General features: G+C 45.5%; 1 long non-coding RNA gene across 1 annotated transcript; it reads left to right on the forward strand.

Annotated features, from left to right (window-relative positions):
- The first annotated feature begins 366 nt into the window (after positions 1-366).
- On the forward strand, positions 367-9,955 carry LOC130273649 (uncharacterized). The gene is made up of 3 exons (XR_008844073.1): positions 367-972; positions 8,387-8,442; positions 9,592-9,955. It is a non-coding gene; the product is annotated as an uncharacterized LOC130273649 (long non-coding RNA).
- Positions 9,956-22,692: the final 12,737 nt, after the last annotated feature.

A 22,692-nucleotide genomic window follows, 5' to 3' on the forward strand; every position in this document is an offset into this window, starting at 1 on the left:
ACATTTTCGCTGGATGGAAACATTTTGGTTAATGCACATAATTGGTGTTAACAGTAAGCTGTAGAGTAATCAAAACAGAGGAGAATAACATAATATTACAGAAGGATTTAGAGAATCTGGAGGTTTGCGTGGTGCAATGACAAAATAAGTTTTAAGGGGTACTCTGATGGAACAGTTGTTTTTAAATCAACTGGTGCAAGAAAGTTAAACAGATTTGTAAATTACTATTTCTATTTAAAAATCTTAATCCTTCCATTACTTATCAGCTGCTGTATACTACAGAGAAAGTTGTGTAGTTCTTTCCAGTCTGACCACAGTGCTCTATGCTGCCACCTCTGTCTGTATCAGGAGGAGCTCCTTCGCAAATTGACAAATTTAAATGCTTACTCATTTTTCACACAACGTGTGCTCATCTAGTAGTGGGAGTGCTCACAAGCAAATCTTATTTTTTTGTCTTTCTTACCCCCTAAAATGTTTCAGTCACTGGGGATCTCACTTTGACTGAATTTTCAGCTCATAGCCTGTCGCTAGACTCAGTCTGTCTCTATTAACAGATAGGGGGTGGGAAAATGCTTACCACACCCTGTATCTGTCTGCACCTACAGTCAGTGCCTGAGCTCAGCACCTAAACTTCTAGCTACAGGATCTCAGGATCTCTGCAGCTGCAAGTGAGTCAGTTTATGCTACATTATAGTCAAATAGCTTCGTCCATAGTTATTTATATTTATCTCATGTTGTCAGTGTATTTGTTATACAGGGCTTTCACATGCTTAAATGATTTTTTGTGACCCAAACAGAATGCAGTTAGTCACCAGAGGCCTGAGGATGTGCTATTGAGTATGAAACGGACACCGTTGTCTAGGTGCACACTCCTGCCAGTTCCTGCCCTGCATTTGTAGCACTGAGTGTTGTGTTTTGCTTATCCACCCTGTACATTATGGATCCCAATAAATGAAGTTTACAGTGACTGTGGTGAGTACTCCTATCTTTGTTTTCTTCCACATCATTAAATACTGTCTGCTTTCTAAGTGAGGCACACCTCGTATGCCCTTTGCAACCCCCCTACACCCCCCCCCCCCCCCCCGGCCGTCAGTCGAGGATCCTGTCCTGCATTGGCTATACACTGGTTGGCCAAGTGAAGCTGCTTTCGGTGTCGAGTATATATGGTTTTTCTATTTCTGAGAATGCAGTTAGCAGTTTGCTAAACTACATTCTATCCAGAACACTCAGAGACAATTATAGGAAGTAAAAAGCCTGAAAAACTCATACACTGATCAGAAGCAGAGTGGGAAGTGAGGGCAGGACAAACAACAAAGATCAGAGGGATAGGGGCAAATATGAATTGGATTCATCTCTAGGAAAAGCTTAACCAGGTACCTCCTGGTTAAGTTGAGCAGGTAAAAGGAGAGATCGAGTATCACAGTTATAAAATGGACCAGCATGAAGTCAGTGGCGGTGCCTCTGAGAATAGCATAGGGTAGGGAATAAGATGCCTGATTGTGGGGGGGGGACCGCTGGGACCCCCCGCGATCTCCGTGCAGCACCTGCATTCTTTGCAAGGCTGCTTCTCCAGTCTTTGGATAGGGGATAATATGTATTTGGCCGGAATACCCCTTTAAAACTGTTACAAAAATGAAACAGAATACTATTTGGTGGCAAAGAACACAGAATTTATTTTATAAAACTGGAATTTACCTTTATTTATTTTACATTCAGAAAGTCTTCAGACTTAAATTTTTCAAAATCATTAAAGTTTTCCCACAATCTGCATTCAATGTCCCATAATGAGAATGGGAAAACAGAATTTTAGAAATGTTTGCTAAATTTATTAAAGGAAAAACTAACATTTTTCATATCATCCAAGCAAGTAGGGTCAGAGGTTGGGGGAAGCTTTACTATGCACTAATCCCTACCATACACGGTACAATCAAGTTTGAGATGTTTTTACATCCTGATTGGTTTCACCTGTGGTAAATTCAGATAATTGGACAGACACAGCCCTGTCTATATAAAGTCTCACAGCTGACAATGTATATCAGAGCAAAGATCAAACCATGAAGAGAAAAGGGCTGCCCCTGGAGCTCCGAGATAGGATTGCGTGGATGCACAGATCTGGAGAAAAGTACTGAAACAATTCTTCTGCATTAAAAGTTCCCAAAAATCTCAGTGGACTCCAAATTTCTTAGATAGCAAAAGTTGGGGATAGCCAGAGCTGGTCATTCCAACAAACTAAGCAACTGAAAGAGAATGGCCTTGGTAAGAGGTGACAAATTACTCAATTGTTAATCTGGCTAAACCAGAGTTTGCAAAAGCACCTAAAGGACTCTCAGACTGTAAAAAACAAGACTTTTTAGTCTGATGAAACCAAGATTGAACTTTTTGACCCAAATTTATGCATCATGTTTAAAGGAAACCAATGTCCATGACCTCCCTATAAACATCCCTACAGTAAAGCATGGTGGTGGCAGCCAGCAGCTCTGGCTTTTTTCAGTGGCTGGGGCATGGAGAATAGTCAAGTCAGAAAGCTAAAATGAGCAAAGTACAGAGATATTTTTAATGAAGACCTGATCTAGAGTGTATTAATATAGAAAGAAATGAAGACCAGCTGGCACTACGGCAAACAAAGGCTGCAGAATAACCAAGGAGTGACGGAGATAAAACTTCAACTCAAGACAGTTCAGACACAGTTTGTAGCATGGGTGTTGCTCAATGATGAGTGTAGAGGTATCGGACATCAAAGCATGTCGTTTATTTCAGCTTTTTAAAAGTCCATAAGGTGCAACACAGGTAAGATGATTCAGTGCGGGCATTCAGGAGTGACCGGAATTACAGCTGTTTCACGTGAATGCGCTTCATCAGATTCCACCTGTTGATGCGCGTTCACAGAGGGGTTTAAATACAACCCCTCTATGACGTACATCAAGATGTGTTACAACAAATAGTGTTAACATCTACAAGCGCTCTCTGTCCTTCAATACCTGGAGTTATATTAACCCTTTCTAATTCTGCAAATATTTGGATTTCCACCATGGGATTCTTGGATGTGTTGAATGAGACGGGGAGCTCCTATACCTGTGTGAATAGAATGAATATGTTCACGTATTCTAAGGAGAAGGCATTGCATAGTCTTACCAATATAAAAATAGCCGCAAAGGCAAAAAAGAACATAAACTATGTAAGTAGTTCTACAATCTATGAACTGGTTGATTTTATATGTTATTCCATTGATCCAAACTTCATTACATGTGGAACAGTATTGGCACCAATTACATGTCTCACATTTGTAATTGCCTTTGAGGGGCAGCTCGTTTAATTAGTTTCAATGCGACAATGTGCTGGTGAATTTATTTCTCACTAGTTGATCTTTTTGATTTTTACTACGACGAAAGGTGACACATGGTTTTGAGCTTGCTAGAGGGGGGAGATCAGGATCTTTTTTTATGAGATATCAATATTTACAAAATGGTGAATTTTATTAAATCAGCTAAAGGTGAAAATTAGAATTATTTTCTCGTTTTTTTTCTCTTTTCCTATGGAGAAGGAGAGTGCGTTCTTTAGAAAATGCTTTTGACAGAGCCCCATCTAATATTTTTTGGGGGGTAACCACAAGATAATAATCTCAATTTTAATTATTGCGCTTGTTGCAAAAAATGTTTCATCACTACTGTTTATTTTACGTAGTCTTAAAAATTGGCTATATGGGATGACTTTTTTGGTTTGAATAGTGCGATAACTATAGTAGTGAAGAAGCTTGTTTGCAGCAGTTGGTTTTCTAAAACCTCTGGTTGATAAATACCCATTTTTAATGTCCACAATTACAACTAGAAATTCAAGGGATTCAGGATGTGTTTTATATGTGAAAAACATATTCATATCATCAGAATTGAGAAAATCTATGAAAGCCAAAAACTCATCATGGGTCCCTGAACAGATCAGAAAAACTTCATCCACATAACGAAAATAACAATGTAGATATTAAAGAAAAGAATTAGCAGAATTATAAATATAAAGTTTTGCAAAAACGGCCAGGAATAGGTTTGCCAGGCTTCATGCTACGTATGTGCCCATAGCAGTGCCAGAGCACTGCACATACCACTCCTGGTCAACTTGAAAAACTTTATTGGAAAGAATAAACATCAAAGAATCGCAGATGAAGGTAGTCAAGTCGGAACTTTGCCCTGAATCTGTAAATATAGATTTAAAACACTCTACGCCTAACAATTGAGGAATTTTAGTATGTAGACTTTCAACGTTTATTGAAGCCAGAAAAAATTGCTCTGGGCCTCTGGCAAACAGATATCATTAATAGCTGTTAAAAATGTGTTTGTGTCTCTCAATACTGCTGGTATTTTTGCCACAAATGAGCTCAGTAGCCACTCAATGTATTTAGATAGTGATTCCGTTACGGAGCTAAAACAATTGGACGTCCTGCCAGATTATTTTTAGGCAAAAAATAGCAGCAAGGAGTTACAGGATTATCAGGCAAATGTTTTTCCACAGTTTTTTGAGACAATATTTTTTTTTTCCACTTTTTGGTGCAATAGCATTTGCAATTTAGATTTTGTTTTTGGTGGGATTGGCAGATAGTTTTTTTTTATAAACAGTGGTATCATTTAGTTGTCTATATGCTTCTTTAGTATAGTAATCTTTAGGCATAACTATTACCCCTCCCCCTTTGTCTACATTTTTTATTAGAATATATTTCCTGTTTTTAAGAGCAGTTAACCTCCCTGGCAGTATGATTATGTCTGGAAATTTGTACCAAAAGCGGTACAATTTTTGGGATTGAATTTCACATCTCCCCCCGCCCATTTCACATCTCCCACGTCACATTCCCTCTCCCTTGTCACATTCCCCCCCTATCACATTCTCCTCCCCCTTGTCACATTCTCCCCCCTCCTTGTTACATTCTCCCCCCTCCTTGTCACATTCTCCCCCCCCTTGTCACATTCCCCCCCCGCCCCTTGTTACATTCTCCCCCTCCATGTTACATTCCCCTCCCCCTGTCACATCCCCCCTTGTCACATTCTTCCCCCCTTGTCACATCCTCCCTTCATGTTACATTCCCCTCCCCCCCTGTCACATCCCCCCCTCTGTTACATTCCCCCCCTTTGTCACATTCCCCCCTTTGTCACATTCCCCCTGTCCCATTCATCCCCCCTTCTCACCTTGTCCTGCAGCAGCATACACTGGGTTTGCCGGGCAGATTTCAAACCTAGTGTGTTTGCTGCAGAACAAGTCCTTTCCCCTTCAGCCGATCACTGGCTTTACACCACTGCGGCCTGTGATTGGCTGAAAAGGGAAAGGTCCTAGAAGATGAATAGTGAAGAGAGCAGGGACCAGAGCGCACGGAGGGGAACGACATATGCAGGTAAGCAAAAGGTTTTTTATTTTACTACTTTTTCCTTTTACACTTAGCTCAGTGTTTTTCTACTTTGGCTGTTCGGGCATGCTGAGAGTTGTAGTTTTGCAACAGCTGGAGGCCCCCTGGTAGGGAAACACTGACTTTTAGTATTTTTCTTTACCTGCTCTCGCCGGCCCCGCCACAGCACCCGACCCGAGCAGATAATCGCATGTTTTCCCGGGGGCTGTATCGCTATATCGCATTGCTTTTGCAATATATCGTGCAGCCCGGCCGGCAACTCTGCAATTCTACCCCAAGTGTGACTCGGGGTTACCGATCCTGGCAGGGAAAATTAACCCCGAGTCACGCTCGGGATAACCACTCAGGAGGTTAAAGCTAGATTTTCACTATGGGAAAGATTAGGGTTGTCAACAGGATATATTAAGGCTCTCATATCATTCATCACTTTTTGTTGAAATAAATCAAAATTTCCACCTGTTTGTATGGGAGGTGAAAAGTTGGATTTTTATCCTCCACGGAAAGTTGTAGTTTCATTGGGAGTAGTTAAGGGGCGTGTGTTGTCGCCACCCAAAAGCTCCTTTAGCTGATTTAATAAAATCTACCATTTTGTAAATATTGATATCTCATTAATCTCATTATCTACTTAAAAAAGATCCTGATCTCGACCCTCTAGCAAGTTCAAAACCATTTGTCAACTTTCGTCGTAGCAAAAAAATCTAAAAGATCTACTAGTGAGAAATAAATTCACCAGCACATTGCCGCATCAAAACTGGTTAAAGAAACTGTCCCCAAAAGGCAATTACAAATGTGGGACATGCCTGGAAGAAGGGGTAAAAAAAAACACAGGGGGCGCTCCCTTGGAAGTAGCTGCGCTGGACTGTGCCGCGCTTGAGAGGGTGGAGATACTTGAGGTTACTGGCTGCTGCACTCTTACCGGTATCAGACCATCACCAGGGTGGTGTCCGATATAGGGCAGTAGAAATAAAATAAGAATAAAATGGTTCGGCGCTGATCAGTGTTCGGTCGATAAAAAAGGACTCGAGTGGCACAGGAAAATGAATACTTTATTGGTGTAGCAGGGACAACGTGTTTCGGCATCCACTGATGCCTTCTCAAGTCCACTTACAGTTCCCAGTTCTAGTGCTTGCTATGTGCTGGGTTGCTGGAGAGGATTCCTGTTAGGTATCCATGCCGTCTCGGTCCGTCACGGACAGCGCCTCACCAAACCGCTTTTTTCTTATTCAAATGTGGGACATGTTATTGGTGCCAATACTGTTCCACAGGTAATAAAGTTTGGATCAATGGAATAACATATACAATCAACCAGTTTATAAATTGTAGAACTACTTACATAGTTTATGTTCTTTTTTGCCCTTGCGGCTATTTTTATGTTGGTAAGACTATCCAATGCCCTTTCATTAGAATACGTGAACATTTTCGTTCGTTTCGAAATCTGAATGTGTTGAAATTTGCAGTATTAAAAAAGGGTTAAAATAACTCCAGTTATTGAAGGACAGAAAGCGCTGTTGCGCTCCGAGTCCTGCTGGATCTTAAAAACAAATGCACAGGATCGTATCGGACTAAATGAAAGCATAGATTTAAGAATCTTCATTAAAATTTCTTTATGGATCAATAATTATACATCACATTGTTTTTGCATAAATTTGTTTTTAAATTTGTAGATGTTAAAACTATTTGTTGTAACACATGTTGATGTACGTAATAGAGTGGCTGTATTTAAACTCCACTGTGAACGTGCATCAACAGGTATAATCTGATGAAGCGCATTCGCGTGAAACAGCTGTAATTCTGTTCACTCCTGAATGCCCGCACTGAATCGTCTTACCTGTGTTGCAGTTTATGGACTTTTTATAAGTTGAAATAAACGACATGCTTTTATCGACACAGTGGATAAGTGCCATGATCTATATCTACATGCTTTGATGTCTGATCTAGAGTACCCTGGCCCTGAGATTTACTTCTATCAAAACAATGACTCTAAGCACACAGTCAAAACACATGAGTGACTTATGGTGGCTTCTGTGAATGTCCTTGAGTGGCCCAGACTTTAATCAAATTGAAGATCGCTGTAGAGACCTGAAAATGTCTCCATCCAACCTGATAGGGCCTGAGAGCATCTAATAATGACAAGAAATCTCCAAATACAGGTGTGCAAACCCTGTGGCATCATATCCCATTGCTGCCAAAGCTGCTGAAACTAAGCTCTGAGCAATATTTTACTCTTTCCATTTTAATAAATTAGCAAACATTTCTAACATTCTGTTTTCTCTTTGTCATTATAGGATATTGTGGGGAATATTTAAAGACTTGTGTTATTATGGCTCTTTATTTTGTACTTTTTGTTAACTATGCCTCTTTTAGAAGTGTGCTTGGTCTTTAGAAAATTTGGGACAAATAACACATCATTTAATACCAGGTATACTTGATATTAACTACGACACTTTGTGCACCAGAAACTTGTGATAAACCTTTGAAAATGGTGCTAAATAGTGAAAAGGGTGCTAATAACGCAAAAAGCCTAGCCATGCCCCTTTTTAAAGAAACTGGCAAACAGAGTGCTAAATCGGGTGCCAAAGCAAAAAAAGGTGCTAAATTCTTTTAATATCCCCCCCCCCCTACTGAGTGCAGAATGATGGGGGGGGGGGGGGTGTAATTTTTTTCTTCTTAGAGCAAGGTCACAACATAAAGTGTAAAAAAGTGAAAAGGTCTGAAGACTTTTTAAATGCTTTATATTTGTGAATTTACTGTTGACAAGTGGAGTCTCATTTTGCGTACAAAAATTTAGTTCTGTATTACAGGATACCATAGATGTAGTTTGTGACACTGATTATTTGGTTATGCTCTGAGACACATAACATGCTTTTGTGATTACCTCCATTCTTGTATTTTGTGATTATCAAAGTGAATCTATCACTAGGTTTATTCTGCCCTATTGGAGGGCAGAATAAACTACTGTCAGAGACCCTGATTCCAGCATTGTATTGCTTACTTTTCTTGCAGCAGCCCATCCATGGCCGATTCACAGCCTTCTTTGCGAATGATATTGGACTACATTGGTAGGTACAATGGAAGACATGCCACTTCATTGTTATACTGTACATTATTATGACAATAAGCATTCAAATTGGTTTTAAATTCTCACTAACAGAAAAGACCAATATGTCTATGAGATATTCATACCCTAAGAACAATGAAAACTCTCATATATTATAGGGTAATGCTTGGTTTTGCAGGACCTGCTGATTCGGTATAGTTTAAACTTCCTTCAAAAGACAATTACGGTATATACACATTGACCTTTAGGATGACTTTAGGAGTGTTAGGTAACCTTTTCACGCTGAAGACATCTTAACAAGATTCAGAGGAAACCTCTTCTTAAATTGTAAAAGACATTTCTAAGCCTATTTTATTCTAAATGGTGCAAACCATCAAGGAATTTTAAAATATGACCTTTGCTTTGAAGTTGAAATATCAATCATAGAAATTCCATTTCATACCAGTGTATAGTATCCACAAAAGTATCATTTTGGACTGCCTGCTTTTTCTTTTACTATAACATCTTTGTATAATTGGATTCAAACCTTCAGGGAAAAATGTCTGCTTTAAGTTTTTTCTTTTCTTTATAAAATTCATTCTGCAAAATGAATTTTATGACAAAGGAAGGTGGGAGAAAATTGCTATAATCTATTCAGCTTTTCAAGTGAGGTGAAAATGCAAAGGATGTTATGCTATTAATTTTCATTTGAGAAGTGTGTTTATTTTAACATTTTAAATAAAAATATTCCAGGAAAAAAATTGTTCCAAAATGAAAAATCTATAATAGTGACAAATGTTTATAAAGTATAATAAGCATGCAATGAAAATGACATGTATATTTAAAGGTATCTTTCATTACAGCTTATAAAACATGTTTGTTTGTTGTAGACTCATGTTCAGACATCCAAATCTAAATCCCAATCCTTCCTTCAGTGACTGCCAATGTGTACAGTTATGGCCAAAAGTTTTGAGATACATACATTTTGGTTTTCACAAGATAGGCTGCTTCAGTGTTCTTAGATCTTTTAGACAAATGTTTCTATAGTATACAATTATAATCATTCATAAGCTTTTTAACCTTTATTGACAGATACACCAAATTTATGCAAAATACTATTTACAAGTAATATTGCAGGGCTGACTCTTCTTTTTCTTCAAAACCACTGCAGAGCTTGCTCAGGAATAGCAGGAAGCAGGTGACAATACATCTGCATGCACAGTGAGACAAAGGCTTTTGGAGGCTGGCCTGATGTCAAGAAGAGCAGCAAAGCAGCCATTAAGGACAGACTGACATTCGGCAGGAAGTATAGGGATTGATCTGCAGAGGACTGGTGTAATGTTTTTTTCTTTGAAGAAGCCTTCTTCAAACTGTTTGGGACATCTTGAAGAATAACTGTCTGGAGAAGAAAAGGAGAGCACTATTATGAGTCTTGTATAATGCCAACAGTGGAGCATCTTTAGAACATTCATGCGTCGAGTAGCTTTTTCATTGAAGGGAGTGAGCTCACTTACAGATTCACCTAAGGACACTCCAATGAATAAAGAATGGTATGTAAATATCCTCCAAGAGTAAATTTACCCAAAGATCCAGGAGCCATTTGATGATAAGCAATTCTTTTTTTTTTTTTTTTTTTTTTAGTAAAGCACCATGTCACAAGACAAAAGTGATAACCAAGTGGCTCAATGATCAAAATATTAAAACGTTGAGCCCATGGCCAGGAAGCTTGCCTGATCTTAATGTTATTAAGAATATGTGGTCAATTCTAAAAAAGTAGGTAGATCAATAAAAAAAAACACAGATATTATCAGAAACTACAAGCATTAATAAGAGAAAAATGGGCAGCCATCAGTCGGAAATCTTACCCAGAAGCATGCCCGGGTAAATTGCAGAAGGGAAAAAATCAGCTTACTCCCTCTCAGTAGCTATAGCATGCTGGAGCATAGAATCCAAATTGTTCAATCCTTGGGTGCAAGGATCAGGCTGTAGATGGAAAGCAGGTAAAAGGTTGTAAGGATAATCTGTCCATGAATGAAAGGGAACCATTACTTAAAGGAGTACTCCACTGGCCAGTTTTCGGGACTTAATGTTCCGTACGCTGTTTTCACGCTGTGGGGGTCGGCCTCGGTCCTTGTGACATCACAACCACGCCCCTCAATGCAAGTCTATGGGAGGGGGGCATGGCTGCTGTCACACCTCCTCCCATTGACTTGCATTGAGGGGCGTGACCAACCCCCCCAGCCTGAACACATCTTTCGGAACTTTTAGTTCCGAATGCTGACCAGTGGAGAACCCCTTTAAAAAACAATATAATGCAACTTCACATTTATTGACTCCTTTTAAAATAGTCAGGAGACCAACCACACATGATAAAATGGTGCTGCATTGTTACGCCGAGCGCTCCGGGTCCCCGCTCCTCCCCGGAGCGCTCGCTTCACTCTCCCCGCGGCAGCGCTCCGGTCACGTCCTCTGACCCGGGGCGCTGCGATTCCGCTGCCAGCCGGGATGCGATTCGCGATGCGGGTAGCGCCCGCTCGCGATGCGCACCCCGGCTCCCCTACCTGACTCGCTCTCCGTCTGTTCTGTCCCGGCGCGCGCGGCCCCGCTCCCTAGGGCGCGCGCGCGCCGGGTCTCTGCGATTTAAAGGGCCACTGCGCCGCTGATTGGCGCAGTGGTTCCAATTAGTGTCTTCACCTGTGCACTTCCCTATATCACCTCACTTCCCCTGCACTCCCTTGCCGGATCTTGTTGCCTTAGTGCCAGTGAAAGCGTTCCTTGTGTGTTCCTTGCCTGTGTTTCCAGACCTTCTGCCGTTGCCCCTGACTACGATCCTTGCTGCCTGCCCCGACCTTCTGCTACGTCCGACCTTGCTTCTGTCTACTCCCTTGTACCGCGCCTATCTTCAGCAGCCAGAGAGGTGAGCCGTTGCTAGTGGATACGACCTGGTCACTACCGCCGCAGCAAGACCATCCCGCTTTGCGGCGGGCTCTGGTGAAAACCAGTAGTGGCTTAGAACCGGTCCACTAGCACGGTCCACGCCAATCCCTCTCTGGCACAGAGGATCCACTACCTGCCAGCCGGCATCGTGACAGTAGATCCGGCCATGGATCCCGCTGAAGTTCCTCTGCCAGTTGTCGCTGACCTCACCACGGTGGTCGCCCAGCAGTCACAACAGATAGCGCAACAAGGCCAACAGCTGTCTCAACTGACCGTTATGCTACAACAGTTACTACCACAGCTTCAGCAGTCATCTCCTCCGCCAGCTCCTGCACCTCCTCCGCAGCGAGTGGCCGCTCCTGGGATACGCTTATCCTTGCCGGATAAATTTGATGGGGACTCTAAGTTTTGCCGTGGCTTTCTTTCCCAATGTTCCCTGCATCTGGAGATGATGTCGGACCTGTTTCCCACTGAAAGGTCTAAGGTGGCTTTCGTAGTCAGCCTTCTGTCCGGAAAAGCCCTGTCATGGGCCACACCGCTCTGGGACCGCAATGACCCCGTCACTGCCTCTGTACACTCCTTCTTCTCGGAAATCCGAAGTGTCTTTGAGGAACCTGCCCGAGCCTCTTCTGCTGAGACTGCCCTGTTGAACCTGGTCCAGGGTAATTCTTCCGTTGGCGAGTATGCCGTACAATTCCGTACTCTTGCTTCAGAATTGTCCTGGAATAATGAGGCCCTCTGCGCGACCTTCAAAAAAGGCCTATCCAGCAACATTAAAGATGTTCTGGCCGCACGAGAAATTCCTGCTAATCTACATGAACTTATTCACCTAGCCACTCGCATTGACATGCGTTTTTCCGAAAGGCGTCAGGAACTCCGCCAAGATATGGACTCTGTTCGCACGAGGCGTTTCTTCTCCTCGGCTCCTCTCTCCTCTGGTCCCCTGCAATCTGTTCCTGTGCCTCCCGCCGTGGAGGCTATGCAGGTCGACCGGTCTCGCCTGACACCTCAAGAGAGGACACGACGCCGTATGGAGAACCTCTGCCTGTACTGTGCTAGTACCGAACACTTCCTGAGAGATTGTCCTATCCGTCCTCCCCGCCTGGAAAGACGTACGCTGACTCCGCACAAAGGTGAGACAGTCCTTGATGTCTACTCTGCTTCTCCACGTCTTACTGTGCCTGTGCGGATGTCTGCCTCTGCCTTCTCCTTCTCTACAGTGGCCTTCTTGGACTCTGGATCTGCAGGAAATTTTATTTTGGCCTCTCTCGTCAACAAGTTCAACATCCCGGTGACCAGTCTCGCCAGACCCCTCTACATCAATTGTGTAAATAATGAAAGATTGGACTGTACCATACGTTTCCGCACGGAGCCCCTTCTTATGAGCATCGGATCTCATCATGAGAGGATTGAACTTTTGGTCCTCCCCAATTGCACCTCGGAAATTCTCCTTGGACTTCCCTGGCTTCAACTTCATTCCCCTACCCTGGATTGGTCCACTGGGGAGATCAAGTGTTGGGGGTCCTCTTGTTCCAAGAACTGTCTAAAACCGGTTCCCAGTAACCCTTGCCGTAACTCTGTGGTTCCTCCAGTAACCGGTCTCCCTAAGGCCTATATGGACTTCGCGGATGTTTTCTGCAAAAAACAAGCTGAGACTCTACCTCCTCACAGGCCTTATGATTGCCCTATCGACCTCCTCCCGGGCACTACTCCACCCCGGGGCAGAATTTATCCTCTCTCTGCCCCAGAGACTCTTGCCATGTCCGAATACGTCCAGGAGAATCTAAAAAAGGGCTTTATCCGTAAATCCTCCTCTCCTGCCGGAGCCGGATTTTTCTTTGTGTCCAAAAAAGATGGCTCCCTACGTCCGTGCATTGACTACCGCGGTCTTAATAAAATCACGGTTAAGAACCGCTACCCCTTACCCCTCATCTCTGAACTCTTTGATCGCCTCCAAGGTGCCCACATCTTCACTAAATTGGACTTAAGAGGCGCCTATAACCTCATCCGCATCAGAGAGGGGGACGAGTGGAAAACGGCATTTAACACCAGAGATGGACACTTTGAGTATCTGGTCATGCCCTTTGGACTGTGCAACGCCCCTGCCGTCTTCCAAGACTTTGTCAATGAAATTTTTCGTGATCTGTTATACTCCTGTGTTGTTGTATATCTGGACGATATCCTAATTTTTTCTGCCAATCTAGAAGAACACCGCCAGCATGTCCGTATGGTTCTTCAGAGACTTCGTGACAACCAACTCTATGCCAAAATTGAGAAATGTCTGTTTGAATGCCAATCTCTTCCTTTTCTAGGATATTTGGTCTCTGGCCAGGGACTACAGATGGATCCAGACAAACTCTCTGCCGTCTTAGATTGGCCACGCCCCTCCGGACTCCGTGCTATCCAACGCTTTTTGGGGTTCGCCAATTATTACAGGCAATTTATTCCACATTTTTCTACCATTGTGGCTCCTATCGTGGCTTTAACCAAAAAAAATGCTGATCCCAAGTCCTGGCCTCCTCAAGCAGAAGACGCCTTTAAACGACTCAAGTCTGCCTTTTCTTCGGCTCCCGTCCTCTCCAGACCTGACCCTTCCAAACCCTTCCTATTGGAGGTTGATGCCTCCTCAGTGGGAGCTGGAGCTGTTCTTCTACAAAAAAATTCTTCCGGGCATGCTGTCACTTGTGGTTTTTTCTCTAGGACCTTCTCTCCAGCGGAGAGGAACTACTCCATCGGGGATCGAGAGCTTCTAGCCATTAAATTAGCACTTGAGGAATGGAGGCATCTGCTGGAGGGATCAAGTTCTCCTGTTATTATCTACACCGACCACAAGAACCTCTCCTACCTCCAGTCTGCCCAACGGCTGAATCCTCGCCAGGCCCGGTGGTCTCTGTTCTTTGCCCGATTTAATTTTGAGATTCACTTTCGTCCTGCCGATAAGAACATTAGGGCCGATGCTCTCTCTCGTTCCTCGGATGCCTCAGAAGTTGAACTCTCTCCGCAACACATCATTCCACCTGACTGCCTGATCTCCACTTCTCCTGCCTCCATCAGGCAGACTCCTCCAGGAAAGACCTTTGTTTCTCCTCGCCAACGCCTCGGAATCCTCAAATGGGGTCACTCCTCCCATCTCGCAGGTCATTCGGGTATCAAGAAATCTGTGCAACTCATCTCCCGCTTCTATTGGTGGCCGACTCTGGAGACGGATGTTGTGGACTTTGTGCGAGCCTGCACTATCTGTGCCCGGGATAAGACTCCTCGCCAGAAGCCCGCTGGTTTTCTTCATCCTCTGCCTGTCCCCGAACAGCCTTGGTCTCTGATTGGTATGGATTTTATTACTGATTTACCTCCTTCCCGTGGCAACACTGTTATTTGGGTGGTCGTTGATCGATTCTCCAAAATGGCACATTTCATCCCTCTTCCTGGTCTTCCTTCTGCGCCTCAGTTGGCTAAACAATTTTTTGTACACATTTTTCGTCTTCACGGGTTGCCTACGCAGATTGTCTCGGATAGAGGCGTCCAATTCGTGTCTAAATTCTGGAGGGCTCTCTGTAAACAACTCAAGATTAAATTAAATTTTTCTTCTGCATATCATCCCCAGTCCAATGGACAAGTAGAAAGGATTAACCAGATCTTGGGTGATTATTTGCGACATTTTGTTTCCTCCCGCCAGGATGACTGGGCAGATCTCCTCCCATGGGCCGAATTCTCGTATAACTTCAGGGTCTCTGAGTCTTCCTCCAAATCCCCATTTTTCGTGGTGTACGGCCGTCACCCTCTTCCCCCCCTCCCTACTCCCTTGCCCTCTGGTCTGCCCGCTGTGGATGAAATTTCTCGTGACCTTTCCATCATATGGAGAGAGACCCAAAATTCTCTCTTACAGGCTTCATCACGCATGAAGAAGTTCGCGGATAAGAAAAGAAGAGCTCCCCCCGTTTTTTCCCCTGGAGACAAGGTATGGCTCTCCGCTAAATATGTCCGCTTCCGTGTCCCTAGCTACAAGTTGGGACCACGCTATCTTGGTCCTTTCAAAATTTTGTGTCAAATTAATCCTGTCTCTTATAAACTTCTTCTTCCTCCCTCTCTTCGTATCCCTAATGCCTTTCACGTCTCTCTTCTCAAACCACTCATCCTCAACCGTTTTTCTCCCAAATCTGTTCCTCCCACTCCTGTTTCCGGCTCCTCGGACATCTTCTCGGTCAAAGAGATTTTAGCTGCCAAAAAGGTCAGAGGGAAAAATTTTTTTTTAGTGGACTGGGAGGGTTGTGGTCCTGAAGAGAGATCCTGGGAACCTGAGGACAACATCCTAGACAAAAGTCTGCTCCTCAGGTTCTCAGGCTCTAAGAAGAGGGGGAGACCCAAGGGGGGGGGTACTGTTACGCCGAGCGCTCCGGGTCCCCGCTCCTCCCCGGAGCGCTCGCTTCACTCTCCCCGCGGCAGCGCTCCGGTCACGTCCTCTGACCCGGGGCGCTGCGATTCCGCTGCCAGCCGGGATGCGATTCGCGATGCGGGTAGCGCCCGCTCGCGATGCGCACCCCGGCTCCCCTACCTGACTCGCTCTCCGTCTGTTCTGTCCCGGCGCGCGCGGCCCCGCTCCCTAGGGCGCGCGCGCGCCGGGTCTCTGCGATTTAAAGGGCCACTGCGCCGCTGATTGGCGCAGTGGTTCCAATTAGTGTCTTCACCTGTGCACTTCCCTATATCACCTCACTTCCCCTGCACTCCCTTGCCGGATCTTGTTGCCTTAGTGCCAGTGAAAGCGTTCCTTGTGTGTTCCTTGCCTGTGTTTCCAGACCTTCTGCCGTTGCCCCTGACTACGATCCTTGCTGCCTGCCCCGACCTTCTGCTACGTCCGACCTTGCTTCTGTCTACTCCCTTGTACCGCGCCTATCTTCAGCAGCCAGAGAGGTGAGCCGTTGCTAGTGGATACGACCTGGTCACTACCGCCGCAGCAAGACCATCCCGCTTTGCGGCGGGCTCTGGTGAAAACCAGTAGTGGCTTAGAACCGGTCCACTAGCACGGTCCACGCCAATCCCTCTCTGGCACAGAGGATCCACTACCTGCCAGCCGGCATCGTGACATGCATTAACCTCCCTAGCGGTACGATTCCGTCTGGAAATTTGTACCAAAAGCGGTACAATTTTTTGCATTGAAATTCCACATCTCCCCCCATCACATTCCCCCTCCCTTGTCACATTTCCCCCCCATATCACATTCCCCCCCTGTCACATTCCCCCCCCCATATCACATTCCCCCCCTGTCACATTCCCCCCCCTTGTTGCATTCTCCCCCCCTGTCACATTCATCCCCCTGTCACATTCTCCCCCCTTGTTACACTCTCCCCCCCCGTCACATTCATCCCCCCCTGTCACATTCCCCCCTTGTTACATTCTCCCCCCCCTTGTTACCTTCTCCTCCCTCCATGTTACATTCCACTCCCCCCCTGTCACATCCCCCCTTTGTCACATTCCTCCCCCCTGTCACATCCCCCCCTTGTCACATTCTCCCCTCTGTCACATTCCCCCCTATGTCACATACCCCCCTATGTCACATTCCCCCCCCTTGTCACATTCCCCCCCCCCCCCCCTTGTTTCATTCTCCCCTGTGTCACATTCCCCCCTTGTCACCTTGTCACCTTCTTGTCCTGCAGCAAATACACTAGGTTTGCCAGGCAGATTTCAAACCTAGTGTATTTGCTGCAGAACAAGCCCTTTCCCCTTCAGCCAATCACAGGCTTTACACCACTGCGGCCTGTGATTGGCTGAAAAGTGAAAGGTCCTGTAAGATGAATAGAGCAGTGACCAGAGCGCACGGAGGGGAACGACATCTTCAGGGACCGGGACTAGGTGAGCAAAAGGTTTTTTTATTTTCTTCCTTCTTACTTTTACACTTAGTTCAGGGTTTTCTACCAGGGGGCCTCCAGCTGTTGTGAAACTACTGCTCCCAGCATGCCCGGACAGCCTTTGGCTGTCCGGGCATGCTGAGAGTTGTAGTTTTGCAACATCTGGAGGCCCCCTGGTTGAGAAACACTGACTTTTAGTATATGTCTTTACCTGCTCTGGCCGGCCCCCGCAACGGGAGCCGACCCGAGCAGATAATCACATATTTTCCCGGGGGCTGCATCACTACATCGCAAAAAGCAAAAATCGCGATTTGATTGCTTTTGCGATATACTGTGCAGCCCGCACAGCAACTCTGCAATTCTACCCCGAGCGTGACTCGGGGTTACCGCTTCTAGCAGCGAAAATTAACCCCGAGTCACGCTCGGGAATACCGCTAGGCTGGTTAAAGGGGTTATCAAGGAAAAAACTTTTTTTTATATATCAACTGGCTCCAGAAAGTTAAACGGATTTCTAAATTACTTCTATTATAAAATCTTAATCATTTTAGTACTTATGAGCTTCTGAAGTTAAGGTTGTTCTTTTCTGTCTAAGTGCTCTCTGATGACACGTATCTCGGGAAACGCCCAGTTTAGAAGCAAATCCCCATAGCAAACCTCTTCTAAACTGGGTGTTTCCCGAGACACGTATCATCAGAGAGCACTTAGACAGAAAAGAACAACCTTAACTTCAGAAGCTCATAAGTACTGAAAGGATTAAGATATTTTAATAGAAGTAATTTTCAAATCTGTTTAACTTTCTGGAGCCAGTTGATATATAAAAAAAAGTTTTTTCCTGGAATACCCCTTTAACTCTAATGTGTTTCCAACATCCTTTACAAGGAAGTACAATTAACCCTATCATTAAAGACACAATAGCACCAAAAACATCATTAAAGCATTTTTATCACAAAATACATTAATACCCAGGTTTGGGTGGCGGAAGCAGGCACCATTCACCCAACAGAGCAGGTAGATAAGGATGTTTCACCACACATTAGTTACTAGCATCACTTTCACATTTAGAAACATAGAATGTGTTGGCAGATAAGAACCATTTGGCCCATCTAGTCTGCCCAATAATCTGAATCCTATCAATAGTCCCTGGTCCTGTCTTATATGAAGGATAGCCTTATGCTTATCCCATGCATGTTTAAACTCCTTCACTGTATTTGCAGCGACCACTTCTACAGGAAGGCTATTCCATGCATCCGCTACTCTCTCAGTAAAGTAATACTTCCTGATATTACTTTTAAACCTTTGCCCTCTAATTTAAAACTATGTCCTCTTGTGGTAGTTTTTCTTCTTTTAAATATGCTCTCCTCCTTTACCGTGTTGATTCCCTTTATGTATTTAAAAGTCTCTATCATATCCCCTCTGTCTCTTCTTTCTTCCAAGCTATACATGTTAAGGTCCTTTAACCTATCCTGGTAAGTTTTGTCCTGCAATCCATGTACTAGTTTAGTAGCTCTTCTTTGAACTCTCTCTAGAATATCTATATCCTTTTGGAGATATGGCCTCCAGTACTGTGCACAATACTCCAAATGAGGTCTCACCAGTGCTCTGTACAGCGGCATGAGCACTTCTCTTTCTACTGCTTATACCTCTCACTATAGATCTAAGCATTCTGCTAGCATTTCCTGCTGCTCTATTACATTGTCTTCCTACCTTTAAGTCTTCTGAATTAATTACTCCTAAATCCCTTTCCTCAGATACTGAGGTCAGGACTGTGTCAAATATTCTATATTCTGCCTGAGGGTTTTTACGCCCCAGGTGCATTATCTTGCACTTATCCACATTAAATTTCAGTTGCCAGAGTTCTGACCATTCTTCTAGTTTTCCTAAATCCTCTTCCATTTGGCGTATCCCTCCAGGAACATCACCCCTGTTACATATTTTTGTGTCATCAGCAAAAAGACATACCTTACCATCGAGACCTTTTGAGATATCACTAATGAAGATATTAAACAATATTGGTACCAGTACAGATCCCTGAGGTACCCCACTGGTGACAAGACCTTGCTCTGAATATTCTCCATTGACTACAACCCTCTGTTGTCTGTCACTCAGCCACTGCCTAATCCACTCAACAATATGGGAGTCCAAGCTCAATGACTGCAGTTTATTTAGTACTAGTTGAACATATGTTCCTAGATATGTTCCTAGATAGGGACTATCTGCACATGCGTCACTCACACACATATGGTTTTTATTTGAAAAGACATGTAAGAAGCTATGAAGAGGTGAGATAAGCTTTTTGTTTTGTTTTGTTTTGTTGGTGTCATGATCGACTGGGGGGACAGGGAGAGTGAGCCCTAAGCTGTCCCTAGTAACACTCTCCCTGCCTTCTTGCCCATCCACCCTAAACAGTGGATCGACAACTTGGAGCCGGTCCCTACCTGCGCTACAGTGCAGTGGTGTAAGAACAAATAATATACATAGTCGGTCACAAGCCAGAAACAGAAACGGGAAACTACCAGACAACCAGAACACATAAACCAGACAGGATACAAATACTAACAGGGCAGAATATAGTGTATTAGCAAACAGTTTACAAACCGGAATCCAGATAAACGGCAGACATGGATAAACGAACAAGACTAGGCATGGTACGAGTATACAGCAGAAACTAGGAATTGCAGGGGATGAGCAGAAGAACAGAAAGCAAGATGCTAAACTGATCAGGAACATAGGACACTGTTCACAATGGAACACAGAACAAACAAACTGGACACCCCACTCCACAAAAGGAGTAGCCATTATAATAAAGCCAAATAGACTACTTGCCAGTGGGCACACTCCACCATGTGATCGGGATGCTGACCCTGTAGGAAACAGAAATATAATACATGAAACTCTAGACCAGAGCCAGATGAGTATAAATAGACTCCAGGATACCAAATAGGAAATATACAGAGCACAGGTAACAAGTAAGACTAAAACCGGACGAGTCTGAACAGACTCCAAGATACCAAACAGGAATAATTACATCCAGAGCACAGGTAACACTGGACTAACACAGTGTGAACACAGACTAAGCAGACTAACCAGCACCAACACTCTTGTTAAACAACCCCACCCGAGTTCTCATTCATTTAGAGCATTAATGTCACGATTCGGCTTACAGGTAGTGGATCCTCTGTGTCAGCGAGGGATTGGCGAGGACCGTGCTGGTGGACCGGTTCTAAGAGGCTACTGGAGTTCACCAGAGCCCGCCGCAAAGCGGGATGGTCTTGCTGCGGCAGTAGCAACCAGGTCGTATCCACTAGCAACGGCTCAACCTCGCTGACTGCTGAGAAGGCGTGGGACAGAAGGACTAGGCAGAGGCAAGGTCAGACGTAGCAGAAGGTCGGGGCAGGCGGCAAGGTTCGTAGTCAAGATGGATAGCAGGAGTTCAGGTAACACAGGCTTTGGACAACACTAAACGCTTTCACTGGCACAAGGCAACAAGATCCGGCCAGGGAGTGCAGGGGAAGTGATGTGATATAGCCAGGGAGCAGGTGGAAGCCAATTAAGCTAATTGGGCCAGGCACCAATCATTGGTGCACTGGCCCTTTAAGTCTCAGAGAGCTGGCGCGCGCCAGCACATGACAGCAGGGGACCGGGACGGGTAAGTGACTTGGGATGCGATTCGCGAGCGGGCGCGTCCCGCTGTGTGAATCGCATCCCCGACGGCCATATCAGTGCAGCGCTCCCGGTCAGCGGGACCGACCGGGGCGCTGCAGGGAGAGAGACGCCGTGAGCGCTCCGGGGAGGAGCAGGGACCCGGAGCGCTCGGCGTAACAGTACCCCCCCCCTTAGGTCTCCCCCTTTTTTTGTCCGACAACTGCTTTACCTGGGACGAGGACACCGGGAAAGAATGGAGGGTTTCCTCAACGGCAGGCAGTACAGCAGGAGTGGGAATGGGGAGGGAGGGCAGAGGGTGAAGCTTGGCACGGGGCAGGGTGACACCAGGACGGGGGCCATGAGGAGGCACTGAGGCTTGCCTGACGGGACTGGGAGGGGGGGAGAGGCATTTCTTGTGGCAAGCAGAGTCCCAGTTCTTGATCTCCCCGGTGGTCCAGTCAAGGGTGGGAGAATGAAGCTGGAGCCATGGCAGACCGAGGAGGACCTCAGAGGTGCAGTTGGGGAGGACGAAAAATTCAATCCTTTCGTGGTGGGGTCCAATGCACATTAAGAGGGGTTTTGTGCGGTAACGCACGGTGCAATCCAATCTAACTCCGTTGACCGCGGAAATGTAGAGCGGCTTGACGAGACGAGTCACCGGGATGCAGAACTTATTCACCAAAGACTCCAAAATGAAATTCCCAGAGGCACCAGAGTCCAAGCAGGCCACGGCTGAGAGGGAGGAATTGGCTGAAGGAGAAATCCGCACGGGCACCGTGAGACGTGGAGAAGCAGACTTTGAACCAAGAGACGCCACACCGACGTGAGCTGGGTGCGTGCGTGCGTTTCCCAGACGTGGAGGACGAATAGGGCAATCCACCAAGAAATGCTTGGTACTGGCACAGTACAGACAAAGATTTTCTTCCCTACGGCGATTCCTCTCTTCCTGGGTCAGGCGAGACCGATCCACTTGCATGGCCTCCTCGGCGGGAGGCCCAGGCGTAGATTGCAAAGGATGCTGTGGGAGAAGTGCCCAGAGATCTAAGTCTTTTTCCTGGCGGAGCTCCTGATGTCTCTCAGAAAAACGCATGTCAATGCGGGTGGCCAAATGGATAAGTTCTTGCATGTTGGCAGGAATCTCTCGTGCGGCCAGCACATCCTTGATGCTACTGGATAGGCCTTTTTTAAAGGTCGCGCAGAGAGCCTCGTTATTCCATGATAATTCGGAAGCAAGAGTACGAAATTGGATGGCGTACTCGCCCACTGAAGAATTACCCTGGACCAGGTTCAGCAGGGCAGTCTCGGCAGAAGAAGCTCGGGCTGGTTCCTCGAAGACACTACGGACTTCAGCGAAGAAAGACTGGACTGTGGCTGTGGCAGGATCATTGCGGTCCCAGAGCGGTGTGGCCCAAGACAAGGCCTTTCCTGAAAGAAGGCTCACTACGAACGCCACCTTAGACCGTTCAGTTGGAAACAAGTCCGACAACATCTCCATATGCAGGGAACATTGAGACAAAAATCCACGGCAGAGTCTAGAGTCCCCATCAAATTTGTCCGGCAGGGACAAGCGGAGGCTAGGAGCGGCCACTCGCTGCGGAGGAGGTGCAGGAGCTGGCGGAGGAGATGGTTGCTGCTGTAGCAGAGGCAGAAGTTGCTGTAACATGGCGGTCAACTGCGACAGCTGCTGTCCTTGTTGGGCAATTTGCTGCGATTGCTGAGCGACCACCGTGGTAAGGTCAGCGAGACTTGGCAGCGGCACCTCAGCGGGATCCATGGCCAGATCTACTGTCACGATTCGGCTTACAGGTAGTGGATCCTCTGTGTCAGCGAGGGATTGGCATGGACCGTGCTGG

Source organism: Hyla sarda, chromosome 5 (assembly GCF_029499605.1).
Source record: "Hyla sarda isolate aHylSar1 chromosome 5, aHylSar1.hap1, whole genome shotgun sequence".
Classification (NCBI taxonomy): domain Eukaryota; kingdom Metazoa; phylum Chordata; class Amphibia; order Anura; family Hylidae; genus Hyla; species Hyla sarda.